General features: G+C 38.2%; 1 long non-coding RNA gene across 1 annotated transcript in view; it reads left to right on the top strand.

Annotated features, from left to right (window-relative positions):
* The window catches only part of LOC123385845, a 36377-nt gene extending 25023 nt beyond the window's left edge, over positions 1-11354 (top strand). Inside the window, exon 4 of the long non-coding RNA XR_006598987.1 lies at positions 11165-11354. This is a non-coding gene — a long non-coding RNA (uncharacterized LOC123385845). The remainder of the gene's footprint in view (positions 1-11164) is intronic.
* The last annotated feature ends 6548 nt before the right edge of the window (positions 11355-17902 follow it).

Here is a 17902-nt window from a genome sequence, read left to right as displayed (position 1 = left end):
AAGCTCATGGTAGGGAGGTGGATGGACTTTCCCATTGAGGCCGAGGCCTCCCAATACCCAGAAGGAGGGAAAGGTGAAATATCTGGAATTTTACTAAATTGAAGACTGCAAATTTACCAAGCTTCTATCTAGCCTTGGGGGTGGCTGATCCTTATCATTATTATTTGCAATAAGATGGACTAGCAGATTGAGATGGAAGCTAGCTCTAATTATAGGGATGTGGTTCAAGTCCCATTTTTGCAAATGGGTATACTTCTGGGAAAATCACATGAGCTACTATGCCTGCCACACAGTCAGGCAAAGTTTAATAATGGTGGGGGGAAGGCTAATTTTGAGCTGTGTCCATGGCTTCCAGAGGGAAACCTTACCATTATGTGTGCCACCGTGTAGGAAGCAAGTCTCTTCTAAGACATGGTCTGAGGAGACTTCTGGTGATGTCAGGACAGCTGTCCCTGATGTAGTGCAGGACTGCCAGTCTGGCTGTGTGTGTGTGTGTGTGTGTGTGTGTGCGCGCACCTGTGCACATGAACATGTTTCTATTCTTTTCTGTATTTGTGTTGTGTTGTGTTCCATAGCTTCTAAGATGAGCCTTCTACTTCTGTTTTATGCACCCCACATCCAACTTTCCTTCTCAAGGTGAAAGATACTTATCTGTAATTAAGGTTACCTGGATGATAAACTGAATATACATTTGGACAATGGCCAGGCCATGTATGCCAATAGAACTCTGTACAACCTCCACAGCAATCTGCCCAGAAAGCCAAAGCTCTGATTCCTCTGTGAGAATCAGCAAAGAGTGGTCAGGACTTGACAAGCTTCCCTGAGTTTTGCCTCCTGGTTGCAAATCAGGACCAGCTGGGAAAAGCCGAACCAATCACATAGGATGTCCCAATTCTAGCTAGCCAACCTCAAGGCTCCTATGCCAACAGCCTCCCATCAGGACACCCCTCCTCCCCCCCCCCTTTTTTTTTACTATAGGTCTTCTCTCTCTTCTGTCTGCCTTTGAGTCTCAGCCAAGAGCAAATGGCAGTGGCTGACTTCCTTGCTCTAGCAAGCACTGAATAAATAGCCTCTGCTTGTTCTAATTTGGGTTGCCTTTATTGCCACATAGAGAATCTCTGACTCCTAGTCTTGCCACTAGAGGGATACACAGGAGTTGAGGGGTTGAAAAGGAACTATTACTTTCCCTTTTTACTGCTCTCTCATGCTTTTGAAAAAAGCAGTTTTTCTTTTTTTGGAAAATTGGTGTCAGGGGATTTGGCTACCAAAAATTGTAGAAAATGGTTTGTTTAATAAATAAATAGTTCCAGGGTGCGTGGGTAGTTCAGTTGGTTAAGCAGTGAACTCTTGATTTTGACTCATGGTTCCTGAGTTTGAGCCCTGCATTGGGCTCTGCACTGATGGCATGGAGTCTGCTTGTGATTCTCTTTCTCCCTCTCTCCTTCCCCTCCCCTCCTCATGCTCTCTCTCTCAAAATAAATAAATAAAATTTAAAATAAAGTAGTTCCATCCACTGGTTATGCAACTTTTTATAATTGTGGTGCAACATAGAGCAAGTTTTTGATCTCCGTCTTTATTTTTTTATCCATTTATTAGAACTTTATTGTTTTTGTTTCTGATTATCATTAGCCAAATATGTACAATGATGTGTTCAACAATGAGCAAATGAGATACCCTATTGCCAACACTGATGACTGCCTGGTACAGTTGGGTAGCAGTAGAGAGAAGTGGCTGAGATTCTACTTGGCTGCAGAAGGAGACATACTTGGACCAGAGTCTTGGTCTCAAAGCTCACTGGATGTGTGGTCCTGTGTCCTGATCTATAAGTGGGCTTATCAAGTGTGCCTACCTTATGTGGTCTTTGTGAAAATTAACTGAAAATACAGTTGATAATGCATTAAAAAACACCAAACCCATGTTGTGATATTGTGATTTATAACAAGAAATACATATTTGGTCTTTGTCCTCATTTCTAGTCCAGATGTCCTAAAACTGTTGGAATTCCTAAGTGATGAGCATGATAAATGTGTCTTGATATTCATAACAAACACTTTTCAACCTCACCTGACTTTATGTTAATGAAGTGATTTTTGGAGAGCCCCTAGATAACCACAGAATTGGGGCTGGCTGCTGGGGAAATGAACCATGTGATTAAAGTGGTGGAATTTTCATCTCAACCCTCCTCTAGGTGGAGGAGAGGGGGGCTGGCAGTTGAGTCAACCACCAATGAATGACTTAATGTCTGTGTAATGAAGCCTTCATAAATCCCAATAAGGATGGGGTTTGGAAAAACGCCACATTGGTGAACCAGAACTCTTCCATGTGCTCAGCCCCAAATTCATGGAAATAGAAGCTCCTATGCTCACCCTACATGCAGTCTTCAACTTATGTATATCATGACTATTCATTTGTATCCTTTAATATCCTTCATAGTAAATGGGTGATCCTACTGAGTAAAATGTTTCTCTGAGTTCTGTGAGATGCTCTAGCAAATTAATCAACCCCAAGGAAGGGGATGTGGGAACTTCTGATTTATAGCCAGTTAGAAGAACAGGTGATAACCTGGATTTGTGATTGGTGCCTGAAGTGGGGATAGTCTTGGGGACTGAGTTCTTAACCTGCAGGATCTGATACTGTCTTTAGGTAGATGGTGTCAGAATTGACTTGAATCTGTGGGACACCTTGCCAGTGTCTTGGACACCTGAGTTAATCGATTGGTGGTTAGAAAAACACACAATGGACATATCAATATGAAATATTACATGCTGCTCATATTATTATCACTGCTACATTGTAAGCAAGTAATTAATGAGAACAAGTGATGTCTGCATGGGTGATTTGCCCATGTTACTATGAAATGATGATCTTTGTCTTTTTGTTTTTATTTTCTGTAAGTTGTAATTTGGGGATTTTTAAAAATGGTCTCAGAACCAATAACATCAAGATGTTTTATAATTTGCTGAAAACTGAAAATACTCCACACATATTTGACAGTAATTATTAGCCTTTGGAATGTTTGGGGATTATGGGGGTAATGATATAAGGCTGGGACTTGAGCAGGTCCTCCAAGATCCCTCTGCCCCTGGATTCTAAGGTGTAGATGCATCTTAGAGGGCAAGGAGTATGAGATAGCTGTCTGCAAAGTGTTGGCATTTAGTGGAGTCATTTATCTATGTCCATGAGAGCCAAGAAAGTCTGAAAGACACTAGAGATCTTTGCATCTTCTGCCTCCCTAATAATTTGTGTATATTGGTAATGAACATTCTTGGAAGGTTAATGGAAGAAAACTAATTAGAACTTCCTACAGCCCCATAGCTCCCAATTGTTTTGTTGGGGACACTTGCTGGTTTGGAACAAACCCCCAACACAGTCTGCAATTTGAGCCTTTCAAGTGACCCTCAATACTGATATGGATGTTGACTGTTTGGCTGAAGTGCTGGTTGTCAGGTTTCACCACAGCAAAGTTAATCTTCCCTACTTCATTTCTGTCCTGCCGACTTTGCAAAGGAGGTGCTCCATGTAGCCCAGACTGAAGGGGTGGGAAGTTATGTTCCACATGCTTGAAGGTGGAGTATCTACATAAATTATTAGAAATTTTTCTGCAAAAGAGATTTGTCTTTTCTCCCTTATATTTATTTATTTACTTAATCCTTTATATCATTATGGCTCATGAGTTATTATTTAAATCTGGGTTATAATCCAACACTATTTTCTTGCTCACATGATTCCAGCTTTGCCCATTGGGAGCTCTTTCAGTTGGCTGCTGTGTTATGTGTCCTTTTAGCATACACCATCATGTTTTTGTTTTTGTTATTTTTTTAACACTTTCTTACTTTCTGGCACTACTAGATATTCCTCATGCTAGAACCAGCCATTTCTCCACAGAGTCCTTGTTCCTTTTATTGTAGAATGGCATTAGTAATCAAGATCTGGGTGCTAGGTATGCTCATTAGTACTGGAATATGGTTGATTCTAGGCCATGTCAGCTGACAGAACAAGGAAATATATGTATGTATAATAGCCTGTATATACACACATATTTATAAATAATTCTATAGTCCTATCAATCATATCTACATTAAGCTAAACACAAGTTTATACTGATTTGTACAACTCAAGTCCATGAATACATGGATCATTGTAGCCCTCCTTCCCTTGCTTATTGGCAAATTGCCATCCCAACAGTGAGACTCCTAGCTCCCACCATCTGCCATCCATTCATCATTCAACTCTGGTATACATGTGTTGTAGAATCAGAACTGTTAATTGTACTCTCCTGGGATACAACAGCACTTATATGCAGTTCCTTTTGCCTTTAGTCTAAAAGATGTTACACATTTCCAGAGTTATTTAGGTCAGCACCTTTCTCTCATCCTTTCAGGGAGATTGTTTCATACATTTGTAACACAGTTCGACTGTTTTGCAAATCATACATTTCATCCTGGGATTCCAAAACCTCCTAAATTATTTTCTTTTTACACTTGTACAATTAACATCCATTCTTTGTGATTTAAAGCTTGTAGCATTTTGACAAATGCATTGTATCATGTATCCACCATAACAGTATCATACAGAATAGTTTTACTGCCCTAAAAATCCCACCTGCTTCACCTATTCAATTTCCCACCTCAAACTCCTGACAAAGTCTGACCTTTTTATAGTCTCTATAAAGCTGCTATAAGCATTCATGTGAATGTTTTATGTGGGCATAAGTTTTCAGGTCAGTTGGGTAAATACTTAGGAGAGTGATTGATGAATTTTATGGTAAATCTATGTGTAGCTTTATATGAAACTGCATAATTGTGTGGCTGTTCTATTTTGCATCCTCCTCAGAAATTGGTATTGCCAGTTTTGTGGATTTTGGTCATCCTAATAGGGTGCAGTGGTTTCTCATTGTTTTAATTTGAAATCTTCTAATGTCAGTGTTGAGCATATTTCATAAGGTTATTTGCCATTTGTATATCTTCTTCAATAAGTGGTTTTTCAGATCTTTTGTCTATTTTTTAAGTGGGTTGTTTTCTTGTTACTGACTTCAAAAAGTTTTTTGTATATTTTGGAAATAAACCAGATTTTTTTTGCAAGTATTTTCTACCTATCTGTGGCTTGTTCTTTCATTTTTTTAAAAAAGTCTTTTGAATAATAAAAGATTTAATTTTGATTAAGTCCAACTTATAATTTTTCTTTCATTGATCATGCTTTCCACGTTGTATTTAAAAACTTTTTTAATGTTTATTTATTTTTGAGAGAGAGGGAGAGAGAGTGCGCACGTGCGCGCATGAGTGGGAGAGGGGCAGAGAGAGAGGGAGACACAGAATCTGAAGCAGGCTACAGACTCTGAGCTGTTAGTATAGACCCCGATGTGGTGCTTGAACCTAAAACTTCAAGATCATGACCTGAGCCAAAGTCAGATGCTTAACTGACTGCGCCACCAAGGCTCCCCTTTGTGTTGTATTTAACATCCCTTGACCAAGCCCAAGATTTCCTAGACTTTCTGCTGTTTTTTTTTTTCCCCAGAAGTTACAGTTTCAACATTTTACATTTAGGTCTGTGATTCATTTCAAGGTAAGTACTGCTCTTTTCTACACTTTTGTCTCCATTTGTTTTTGTCTGACTCTCCTGGAGGCAGCACCATGCCATGTTTCTGAAACTGTCTGATGGGCTCCATGTCTTAGAGATGTGAATATCTGCTAAATGGAAATGAAATTTCCATCACCAAACAAATCTGCAATGTTAGACTTATCAATATTAAACACGTTTTTTGTTTTTTTGTTTTTTTGTTTTTTTTTTTTTTTTTTGCTGTGAAATGCATGAGATTCTTCAATATGCTCACGGGCATTAGGAATCTCCAAACCATCAATATAGTTAGTGGCCAGTGTTCCCAAACTTTTGGACTCCAAGAACAATGATCATAAATCTATTTCCCCAGATGAGTCCTGTTGCCTGGGCATAGTTATTAGCATCTCTTTTTACTCTCAGAAGTGTCTTGGTTGGGTGATTCACTATACAGTAAGTCTAAACATTGAATCTCTTTTTCATGGAATACTTCTTCAATATCTCATAGGTCAGTTTGAGGAGAAAACAGTTCTAATTTATTAGAATATATTTCCTTTTTGTTACATTTATTCTTCTTCTTCTCAGTTGAAGGAATCTGGATCTTCCCTTGACAGTGCCATTTTTTAAAGATACTTTTTCCTAAAATTGTTACTTTTCCCTCATCACCCTCAGCTCAAATACAAGAAGCAGGCTGGTACACCCATTTCCACCTGCTTCCAGATAATTAGCCCTCTATTTCCTTCCAATAAACTCCTTTACTTTGACTTTTTTTGGTTATCCCTCTCATCATTCATCACCAATTTTTATTATATTTCTTGCCAATCCATAATGACATTTCAGAATATCTTCAGCATTCCATAGCCCTCTGTCCACTCTCAATCATGTCTATCTAACTCCTTCAGTGATGTCATGCACAGGAGCCTCAGCACTTCCGTTGATAATTCTCATCAAGTCTGACCTCATCATTTTGATTTTGTACTTCTATTCTTCCCTTGGATCATTATCCAAAGGCAACTGTCAGATGTAGACCTCTCTTTTAGCCCACACTTCAATCAAATCTGATCTCATGACACCAGCGTGGCTGATACTACCCAAGACCCTCTGTAGAATGCACCCTACTGCTGCTCACAGGAGAAAGAAAAATCACAAAACCAGGCTGATTTGTTCAATGCTTGATTGGGTTACAACCATTATTACATTATTACAGCCATTTGATTGAGTTACCTATTGCCTGCCTTCATCTATTGAGGCACTATTACACATGATGAACATTGCCATCTTGTGGCAGGTACATTATGTTTTTCCAATTGTAATAAACACTGTTCCTTGTAAATTCTAAATATTAGATACCCAAATTTACAAACGGAAAAATATCCGTTAAATGAGGACCACTTTTACTATATAGTTTAAACATATATGCTTTTAAATAAATGAACAAAATCACAACATTTGACATTCAAGTTCTTTAATTATTTCTTGCTTTTCTGAATAGACCTGCTAATTGCTAGAAGTCACAATTTATTTTTCTAAAACCATATTTTCTCTTAGATGTTCCTGGATAAACTCAACTGTCTCCTTCCCAAAAGAGAAAAACTTAAAATAATTCTCAGTCCTCTTTAGTTTTCTATTATCGTTTATTATGGATAAAGAGGCTTATATTTCCAGTGAACCACCTACCTTTCCTAGGCTTAGAGGCTTAGAATATTGACCAAACTCTTAAAACAAAATTAAATAGGATAAATATTATTATATCATTTAATGCTATAAGTATTCACTTAATGTATACTTTCACATAGGATATTTTTCTTACTGCCTAACATGATTTTATATTAAATATTGCATATTGAGGAAAATATTGTTGAATTAGACTAGTTCACAAAACCCTGACCAGATGAATACTGAATGACAACTCAGATTCTGTAAGTTTTCCTGTTAGTCTGCAAAGAGCAGACTGAAGACACCTAAGACTAGGATGTAAGTGCCAACAGCAGGTTTCCTCATTCCCTAGCTACAACTCAGAGCATGATGTCAAGCAGTCTGTGAATAACACAAGTTGCTCACCAACTTTCAGGGGATGTGGATGGAAGAGGGGCTCTCCAGAGCTAAGAGGCTTCTGTTTCAGGAAAAAAGTCTATCCCTTGTTTCACCACAATCATGTGCCTCTATGTTCTGTTCTTTCCTGTGTCCCAAACTTTGGCAGCCTGACAAATATGAAGACATGGCAGAAAATTAGAGAAGTGGTTGGAATCAGCCATCTATCTCTGGATTAAAAATGAAATCCAGATGATGAGAATTTGATGAAAATCTATAGAACTCAGGGGCTTTCTCAGCAGCCACTTTGTTTTTCCTGAAAGTTTTTATCAAGTGGTGATTCTGCTCTCTAGAGATGTCAGCCTATATGACCAGCATCAATCAATGATTTGATGGAGACATAATAGCTAATGTTCTGAAACATAAAGGAGCCATTCAAAACTAACAAGACAGAAATGAGAATCATTTGCTCAAATGACAGGGTTTGTGAGTGTCCCGAGCCCTGAATACATGTTTAATTGGCTGTATACAGAGAATTGTCACTGATATGTCTTTCTTCCCTTTGACACAATGTCCTGTCCATATTTCCACTTTTGTTACAAGCATTTTTTCATTACAGGCATACCTCATTTTATTGCTCTTCCTTTTATTGCACTTTGCAGATACTGTGTTTTCACAAAGTGAAGATTTGTGGCAACCTTGGGTTGAGCAAGTCTATTGGCACCATTTTCCCAAAAACATTTGCTCACTTTGTGTCTCTGTCATATTTTGGTAATTCTCCCAATATTTCAAATTTTTCCATGATCATTATATTTGTTATTGTGATTAGTGATCAGTGATTACAACTTGTTGAGAAGTCAGATGATAGTCTACATTTTTTCAGTAATAACATATTTTAAAATTAAGTTTTGTACATTTTTTAGACATAATGTTATTGCATGCTTAATAGACTACAGTATAGTATAAACATAACTTTTTTGTGCAATGGGAAACAAAACATTCATTTAACTCAGTTTATTGCAATATCCACTTCATTTTTTTATTTTTATTTTTTAATGTTTACTTTTTGAGAGAGAGAGAGAGAGAGTAGGGTAGGGGCAGAGAGAGAGGGAGACACAGGATCTGAGGCAGGTTCCAGGTTCCAAGCTCTTGACACAGAGCCCAACACGGGGTTCAAACTCATGGACTCATGACCTGAGCCAAAGTTAGACGCTTAACTAACTGAGCCACCTAGGCACCCCACAATATCTACTTTATTGCAGTGGTTTGGAATCTAATCTGCAGTACCTCTGAGGTATGTCTGTAATTTACAGTTGGTAAAATGGAATTTTAAAAACTATTAAGCCTGTGAAAATTCATTTCATGATAAGATAGTATCTTGGTGGAAATTCTCATTCTGGAGTCTGTCAATCAAGAGTATGACTTTCTTATACTATTTCACACCTGTGTGTTCAAGTCTGCATGTGTCTCTGTGCCTTAATTAGAGGACAGTGTAGAACTGCTTGTATAACTCTCATCTTTGGGGATCAAGATTTTCTCATTGTCAAAACAGTAGCTTCAGGGAAACCACATCCCACTTGAGTAAAATGAAAATTGGTGAGGGCTTCAGCATATTTCCTAAAACTTTTATATCAATTTATTTACAGATTTTATATTATCTTAAAGCACATTTCAGTTAATAAATGTATTTACACAGGTATACATCTGAATTCATCATAGTTATTTTACAAACCATACAGATCATACCCTAGGTCTTCTGTGCAAAGTTGCATTGAATATGATCATTGTTTGAAAATGCCCTCGTGGTCAGGGTATTTACACATGCACAGTTGATGGGTTTGTTTTTTCATGTCTGCACAATACACACACGGAGGCTGAGTGTCCACCGCATGTCTTACATGAGCCTCCCACCCAGATGTGTGGTTGGTTGGAATGAAAACCCTGATAAAGATAATAGTTAAGTTCCTTAGTTTACTTGATGAAAGATTGAGGTGAGGTCTGTGAATGGTCATGGTGCAAGTCACTGGGTCCAGTGTTCATTGTAGATGAGTTAGATGTTTTCTATGGCTTACTCTGTGAACATTTACCTTACTTTGTGAACATTTTTCCGCACCCCCCCCCTTTTGAATTTTGCACTTCAATGTACTAGGTCTTACCCTGTCTCAGGTGCTGCAGAGTGGGATGTAGTAGAAACTGTTTTTGGGGAGTCTGTCATGCACCTCCCTCTTTTGGTGAAATTCCATTTTCTTTGATTATGCTGGGGCTGTCCTTTGCAGAGCCATGCTTTCACCCAGGTCAATCCAGAGTGCCCCATTCCTCTCACCATAAGATTGGTTCAGGTGAGCAGAGTCTTAAGGTTTTCAAATTGGAAATTGAGAAAAGGGGCTTTGTCCTTTATATCATCTTAAATTGGAGACCACACTGCCTATAGAAAAAAAATGCAGCTAAGAAGCTCAATAGAAACAAGGAGAGACAAGAGACACTGTATTCTGATAGGTTTGGGGTCTGTTGTTTTTTAAGGAAATCTGCTTTATGAGAATCACTGGCTGCAAATTCTCTACAAACTATTCCCATTAGCTTTGCTAATCTTGGCCTCATCAATTAGGTCATAAGCTTATAGGACTTTAATGAGATATTGTTTAATAATTTTTACATATATTTATCTATTTCATATTTATATGTGTATATTACTATATATACACACAAACATGCATATATACATGTATTTTATAAAATCTAACCATCCTTCTTCATGTATCTAACAATTTATTGTACTTGTGGTGTGCTAGAAACTATGTTAGGCCTCTGATGAAGGAAATACCCAGCATCCCTGACTTTATAGTCTAGAGAGGGACACATGTCCCCAGAGAGACACAACCAAATTCCATAGCCCAAATGCAAATTGTGTTTAATTCTTATTATTTATTTATCTCAAAAGAAATATTGTCATAGATAAAAAATAAATAACTATGATTAGAAAGTCAAAGTGGCCATAATATGGGTCTTCCTTGGTGCTGCTGAACTGGAGTAAATACATAGCTGTAGTAATAACTTTGGGCTATATTGTCTTTATTTCAATGTATCTTATTTATTCCTTGTTGCATGTTATGTGTGTGTGTGCAAGCAAACATGAAATTTCAATGAATACTGACAATTATATGTTAAGATTTAACTGATGCTTAAGTTACCATACTATTCAGGGAAAAGATGCTAGTATAAAAGTTCAAGTCAGGTAAAATTCTAATCCAAATGATCTAATCTAATAAATATGTGCTTGCTATCCTCATTTTAATCAACATCTATTTGTCTTATTTTTCAGATAGAAAAATTCATAATATCTTATCAATTGTTTCTCATGTATACAATACTGGGACAAAAAATGTGACTCGGATCTCACAGTTATACAAATTGTCCTATATTATTTACTTTTATTCTTCATTAGCTTTAGCCTGCTACTGATTATCTTTTCTCTGACTTATTCTGAATGTGCAAATCTGATTTACAGAAATAAATGTTCACATTTAATTCACTTACTCAATAACTTAATTTGTTTGAATGCATGTTTATTGCGTATCTACAGTGTATTAGATGCTGTGCCTACTGCTGTTGTCACAGTTTATAAAGAAACAACCGTGTTTCCACCATTGGAGAAGATAACCAGCAATCCAGTGAAGAAATGGGCAGAAGACATGAATAGACACTTCTCTAAAGAAGACATCCAGATGGCCAAACGACACATGAAAAAATGCTCAACATCATTCATCATCAGGGAAATACAAATCAAAACCACAATGAGATACCACCTTACACCTGTCAGAATGGCTAACATTAACAACTCAGGCAACAACAGATGTTGGCGAGGATGCAGAGAAAGAGTATCTCTTTTGCATTGTTGGTGGGAATGCAAGCTGGTGCAGCCACTCTGGAAAATAGTATGGTGGTTCCTCAAAAAATTAAAAGTAGAACTTCCCTATGACCCAGCAATTGCACTATTAGGTATTTATCCAAGTGATACAGGTGTGCTGTTTTGAAGGGGCACATGCACCCCAATGTTTTTTATAGGAGCACTATCAACAATAGCCAAAGTATGGAAAGAGCCCAAATGTCTATTTATGGATGAATGAATAAAGATGTGGCATATATATACAATGGAGTATTACTCAGCAATCAAAAAGAATGAAATCTTGCCATTTGCAACTACATGGATGGAACTAGAGGGTATCATGCTAAGCGAAATTAGTCAGTCAGAGAAAGACAAATATCATATGACTTCACTCATATGAGGACCTTAAGGTATAAAACAGATGAACATAAGGGAAGAGAAGCAAAAATAATATAAAAATAGGGAGGGGGACAAAATATAAGAAATTCTTAATAATAGAGAACAAACAGAGGGTTGCTGGAGGGGGTTGTGGGAGGGGAGATGGGCTAAATGGGTAAGGGGCATTATGGGATCTACTCCTGAAATCATTGTTGTACTATATGCTAAGTAACTTGGATGTAAATTAAAAAATAAATAAATTATTTTAAAAAAGAAAAGAAAAATGACAAATGAGTTAAGTGTCATAAATGAAGTGTGATTTCCTGTCAGAACAAACTGATAGTAGACATCACTAGAAAAAAGAGTACATGAAGCATCTCAGAGAATGAAAGGCTTGAGAAAACACTTGAACAATGAGTAAAAGGTAACTAGCTGAAGATTTGGGAAAATGTATGGTCTTAGAATAAATCTTTGTGCTGAAGCTCAGCAGTGGAGAGGGGGTAAAACGCATATAGAATGTCCTAAACATAGAGCAAAGGAAAGAGTGGGAGAGATAAAGCCATGACCTTTGTGTGGAGCCATCTTAAAGATATTAGATTTATCCTAAGAGCAAAATGGAAGGAAAAGATACATAATGTGATCAACATTTGAGGACAGCTTCTTGGTCATGAGTTTTTATAAATAACAGAACTCAAGGACTAAAGTTTTAGAAGTCCATGTTGTGGCTGGAGTTGGCCTGGTGGGCATGCAGTGCTCCTGTGGAGAAGGAGAGTAAAGGCCCAGGAGTGGACAGAGCAATCTGAGAATCTCCTGGAATGCACTAGGAGAGATGTTTCCCCCTTCTTGGCATAGAGCTGGAAGAGGTGGCATTGCCACTCAGGGCCCAAAAGAGCTGATGGGTGCCATTGCACTCACCCACATTTTAACCATAGAGGCAGAGACACCTGCTGAGAATGGGTAACCTGGACTTGGGCTTTTTATTGGGCTTTACTATAAATTCCAAGCTCTTGTGTGTTGTTGTGACTGCCCTCTGAGACAAACCAGTGCCTGCCCCAGTGTGGCTAGATCTTCCCCAAAGGACCAGTGTGGATTTATGCTACACTGGCTACCTAAAGTTTGGAGATTTGAAACTCAGCCAGTGTGCCTGAGATAAAACAATGGTGCACTGAGCTGCTGGATGAGAAGAAGACCTGGACATAAACAGGGTGAAGGCAGGGATCTGAGGGATGCCTGGGACACATGAGAGGTGACTGTTCACTTTTCTGTGAGGGCTTCTTGGACAATAGTGGGCTCAAATTCCCCTCTCTAAGGATGAAGGAGAAGGCTAGGGCCATTTTTCTCCCCTGCCCATCAGCACACACTGACTTCAGGGAGCAGCACAGTGCCAACAGTGGAGGCCTGGCCACTAATACCCAGCCTTGCCCCACTGAGCTCTGCAGGTGTTTCTTTACTAGGACAAGTGTTCCTAAGAGCCAGAGCAGCTGGCCTCTTCCTCAGAAGACCAGAACAACTACCCATCCCACTCCACACTGACTATAGAGTGCTGCAAAGATTCAGCTCTGGTGGAAATTGGATCAGGACTCATTTAACAAGTAGAACAGAGCACACCTAGTTAAAACTTGCCACACTCTGGGAAAGGTCCAAAAACTCCCCAATGCAAGCAAGGAGAAACTTCAGAGGACTGACCTGAGGGAAAGAGCAGCCAAAACACAGCAGCAGAGTGCATACAGCATACACCAGATAACTTCCTGAAGCACCAAGCCTTGGACAATATATGACCTTACATTAATAAAGCTATTACTCTCAGGAACAGGAAACAAAAGGATATCCTAACACACAGAAGAAGACGAGACTTAGAAAAAAAAAAGCCAAAATGAATGAGTTCATTCCAAAAGAAAGAACAAGAAGAGGTCATGGCCAGAGACCTAATCAAAAGAGATAAAAGTACTATGCCTGATCCATAATTTAAAACAACAATCATAAGGATACTGGCTGGGCTTGAGAAAAGCATAGAAGACACCAAGAATTCCCTTACCACAGAGATAAAAGACCTGAAAACTAGTCAGGCTGAGTAAAAAATGTTGTAACTGATATTAGAAACCATCTATTGTAATGACTACAAGGATGGAAGAAGCAGATAAATGAATAAGTGATATAGAAGATAAAATTGTGGAAAATATTTAAGCTGAAAAGCAGAGGGAAAGAAAAATATTGGATCATGAATGTAGACTTAGGGAACTCAGTAACTCCATAAAGCATAATAACATTTGTATCATAGGAGTCCCAGAAGAAGAAGAGAAGGGAAAAAAGGCAGAAGATTTATTTGAGCAAATTATAGCTGAAAATTATATCTAACATATATATATATATATATATATATATATATATATTTATACTATACCTAAAAACTTCCCTAATCTGGGGAAGGAAAGAGAAATCCAAGCCCAGGAGGAACAGAGAACTTCCATTAAGATAAACAAAAGCAGGCCAACACCAAGACATATCATAGTAAAATTTGCAAAATACCGGGGTAAGAAAAAAAATCCTAAAAGCAGCAAGGGAAAAGAAATCCCTTTCATAAGATTAGCAGCACACCAGTCCACAGAAATTTGGCAGGCCAGATGGGAGGGGTATGATGTATTCAATGTGTTGACTGGGAAAAATATGTAGCCAAGAATATTATATTTAGCAATGGTCATTCAAAATAGAAGGAGAGATAAAGAGTTTCCCAGGCAAACAAAAACTAAACGAATCAGCCCTGCAAGAATTATTAAAGGGAAACCTTTGAGTGGGAAAGAACGAAGACTAGAAAGGAACAAGAAAAATCTTCAGAAACAATGACTTAACAGGTAATACAATGGTGCTATATTCATATCTGTCAATAATCACTCTGAATATACATGGACTAAATCAAAAGACATAGAACATCAGAATGTATTAAAAACCCCAAGATCCTTCTATGTGCTACCTATAAGACTCATTTTAGACATGGAGATACCTGTAGATTGAAAGTGAGGGGATGGAGAACCATCTATCCCACTAATAGACACCAAAAGAAAGCGAAAATAGCCATACTTTTCTTTAAATATACTTATGTTTAAAATATCCAGTGTATTAAAAAAACACTGTAACAAAAGATGAAGAAGGGCACTATATCATAATAAAGGGGATTATACAACAAGACCTAACAATTATAAATATTTATTCCCCAACTTGAAGACACTCAAATATATAAATCAATAATAACATATTATAACATTTTATATAAATATATAAATATAAATAAATATATATATAAATATATAAATCAATAATAACAAACATAATGAAACTCATTGATAATAATACAATAGTAGAGGGACATAACATACAACAATGAAAAGATCATCTAAGCAGAAAAGCAACAAGAAAACAATGATTTTGAAGGACACACTGGACCAAATGGACTTAACATATATTCAGAACATTTCATCCTAAAGTGGCATAATATACATTCTTTTCAAGTGCAAATGGGACATTCTGCAAAATAAATCACATACTGTGTCACAAAGCAGGCCTCAACAAATGCAAGAATATTGAGATCATATCATGAATATTTTCAGACTGCAATGCTATGAAACTCAAAAATTTTGGGAAGACCACAAATGCATGGAGATTAAAGAACATCCTATTAAAGAATAAATGGGTTGGGAGGAGTTCAGATGGCAGAGAAGTGGGGGACCCTGGGTTTTCCTCATCCCTCAAACACAGCTCTGTTGAGGTCAGATCACTTGGAACACCCAAGAAATCAGTCTGCAGAGTGGCAAAGAATCTCTACAGTTGGAGGGAAATAGCTTGGCAGATGTGAGGTGAGTGGATATGAATTGGGAGAGAGAACATCCTGGAGCTGTGAAGGCGAGGGAACACTTTGTGTGGAGAAACAAAGGGAGAGAAAGAGTGAGGGGTTGAGAAAGTGTGGCCTCAAGTTAGCACCAGAGGAATACCTCCTGAGACCACAGACTGTGGAGTGAGAAATACTGAGTATCCCAGGTCTTCTTTGCAAACAACTTTTGGAGCTCAAACCCAGAGGTTTTGGAAGTTCATGGCTTTCTATGGAATGGAGCCAGGGTGCACGCTCCTGGGGAGGAGGGAGCTAGTCCTGGAGTGCACCGTGTGGTGTGGTAATTTCTGGAGTGCACTGGAGAGAACAGTCCCCTAACTGGAGTACTTTTGGAGGAAGGTTTATTACCTCTCCAAGACCAGCCAAAGGCCTTTCATCAGCAGAGTGAAGGCTGTACTCTGAAGTAAGGGAGTATCTGCACCATGTCAATCCTTTAAGACTTTGAATCCCAGCTCTCTGTCAAAGAAAAAACACAAGAGAGTTTTGGCACAGGGTGAGCTGGCTTCCCTCACTAGTTCATGAAGGATTCCTGAACAGCAGGGGTTGAGATCCCTGGGCCAAGGATGAAAGATTGGGATGGCACCATCCCCCTTCCACCCCCATGAACACCAACTAGTGGGACTTCAAAGAGCAACACAGTGGCCCCAGTGGAGTAAGACCCACTTACACCAAACCCTGCCCCTCTGTGCCAGGAAATCCTTATTTACTGGGGCAAGACTGACACTGAGCCGATGCAGCCAGTGTATCCTCCAGACCAGCACAGCCACCACTTCCCAGGCACCAACAGAAAACTCTGATTTTCCTACCTTTTTACCTCCTTCATATTTTCTTTTGGAATCAGGCGCATAGTTACTGATTTGTTTTTTATCATTTCCTTTTATCTTCCTTTTTTGTTTTTATCAGGCTTTTTTATTCTTTTCTTTTTCCTTCTTTTATTTTTCTTCTTCTTTTTTCTTTCTTTTCCCCCCTTTTACCTTGGAGTCAGCCTTATAGTTTTTTGATTCTCTGTTTGATTTTTGTTTCCTGTCCCTGTTCCTCTTTCTCTTCTTAGGGGATCAGGCTTCCCCTCATGTTTTCCAGGGTTACTTCAACAAACAAATCAAAGCACACCTAGTTAAAGGTTCAAACACTTCATCAATGCAAGCAAGGAGGAGCTATGCAGGGGACTGACCAGTGGGAAAGAGCAGCAAAAACACAACAGAATGTACACAGCATACACCAGAAACATTTCCTGGAGTGCCAGGCCCTGGACAGTGTAATATAATTTAATTTTTAATATAGCAGTACTCTCAGGTGCAGAAAACACAAGTTTTTAAAACATGAAAAAGACAGAAACTTAGCCAAATGATAAGATAGAAGAATTCTATCCAAAAGAAATGTCAAAAAGAAATCACAGCCAAGGACTTGCTCGAAACAGATATAAACAGCATATCTGAATAATAATTTAGAACAACGGTCATAAAACTACTAGCTGGGCTTGAAAAAGCATAGAAGACACCAGAGAAACCCTAGCTGCAGAGATGAAAGACCTAAGAACTAGTCAGGATGATTTAAAAATGCTATAGCTAAGATGCAATACAAACTAGATACAATGACAGTAAGGATTGAAGAAGCAGAGGAGAAAATAAGTGGAATAGAAGATAAATTTATGGAAAATAATGAAGCTGTAAAAAAGAGGAAAAGGAAGTTACCAGATCATGAGGGGGGACTTAGAGAAATACGCGATTCCCTGAAATGAAACAATATCTATATTGTAGGAGTCCCAGAAGAAGTAGAGCAATAAAAAGGGCCAGAAGGTTTTTTTGACCAAATTATAGCTGAAAATGTTCCCAATCTGGGAAAGGAAACAGGCATCCAAATCCAAAAGGCACAGAGAACTCCCTTCAAAATAAAAACAAAATAAACAAAATAAACAAAAAACAGGTCAACACCACAACATATCATAGTGAAACCTGCAAAATACAAGTATAATGAGAGAATTCTGAAAGCAGCTAGGGACAAAATGTCCTTAACCTACGAGGAGAGACACATAAGGTTAGTGGCAGAGCTATCCATTGAAACTTAGCAGACCAGAATGGAGTGGCAGGAAGTATTCAATATGCTGAATAGGAAAAAATTTGCACCTAAGAATCCTTTACATAGCAAGACTATCATTCAGAATAGAAAGAGAGATAAAG

This window comes from Felis catus, chromosome B3 (assembly GCF_018350175.1).
Source record: "Felis catus isolate Fca126 chromosome B3, F.catus_Fca126_mat1.0, whole genome shotgun sequence".
Taxonomy (NCBI): domain Eukaryota; kingdom Metazoa; phylum Chordata; class Mammalia; order Carnivora; family Felidae; genus Felis; species Felis catus.
The sequence above is the reverse complement of the archived record's forward strand: the minus strand, read 5'-3'. Positions and strand labels throughout refer to the sequence as shown.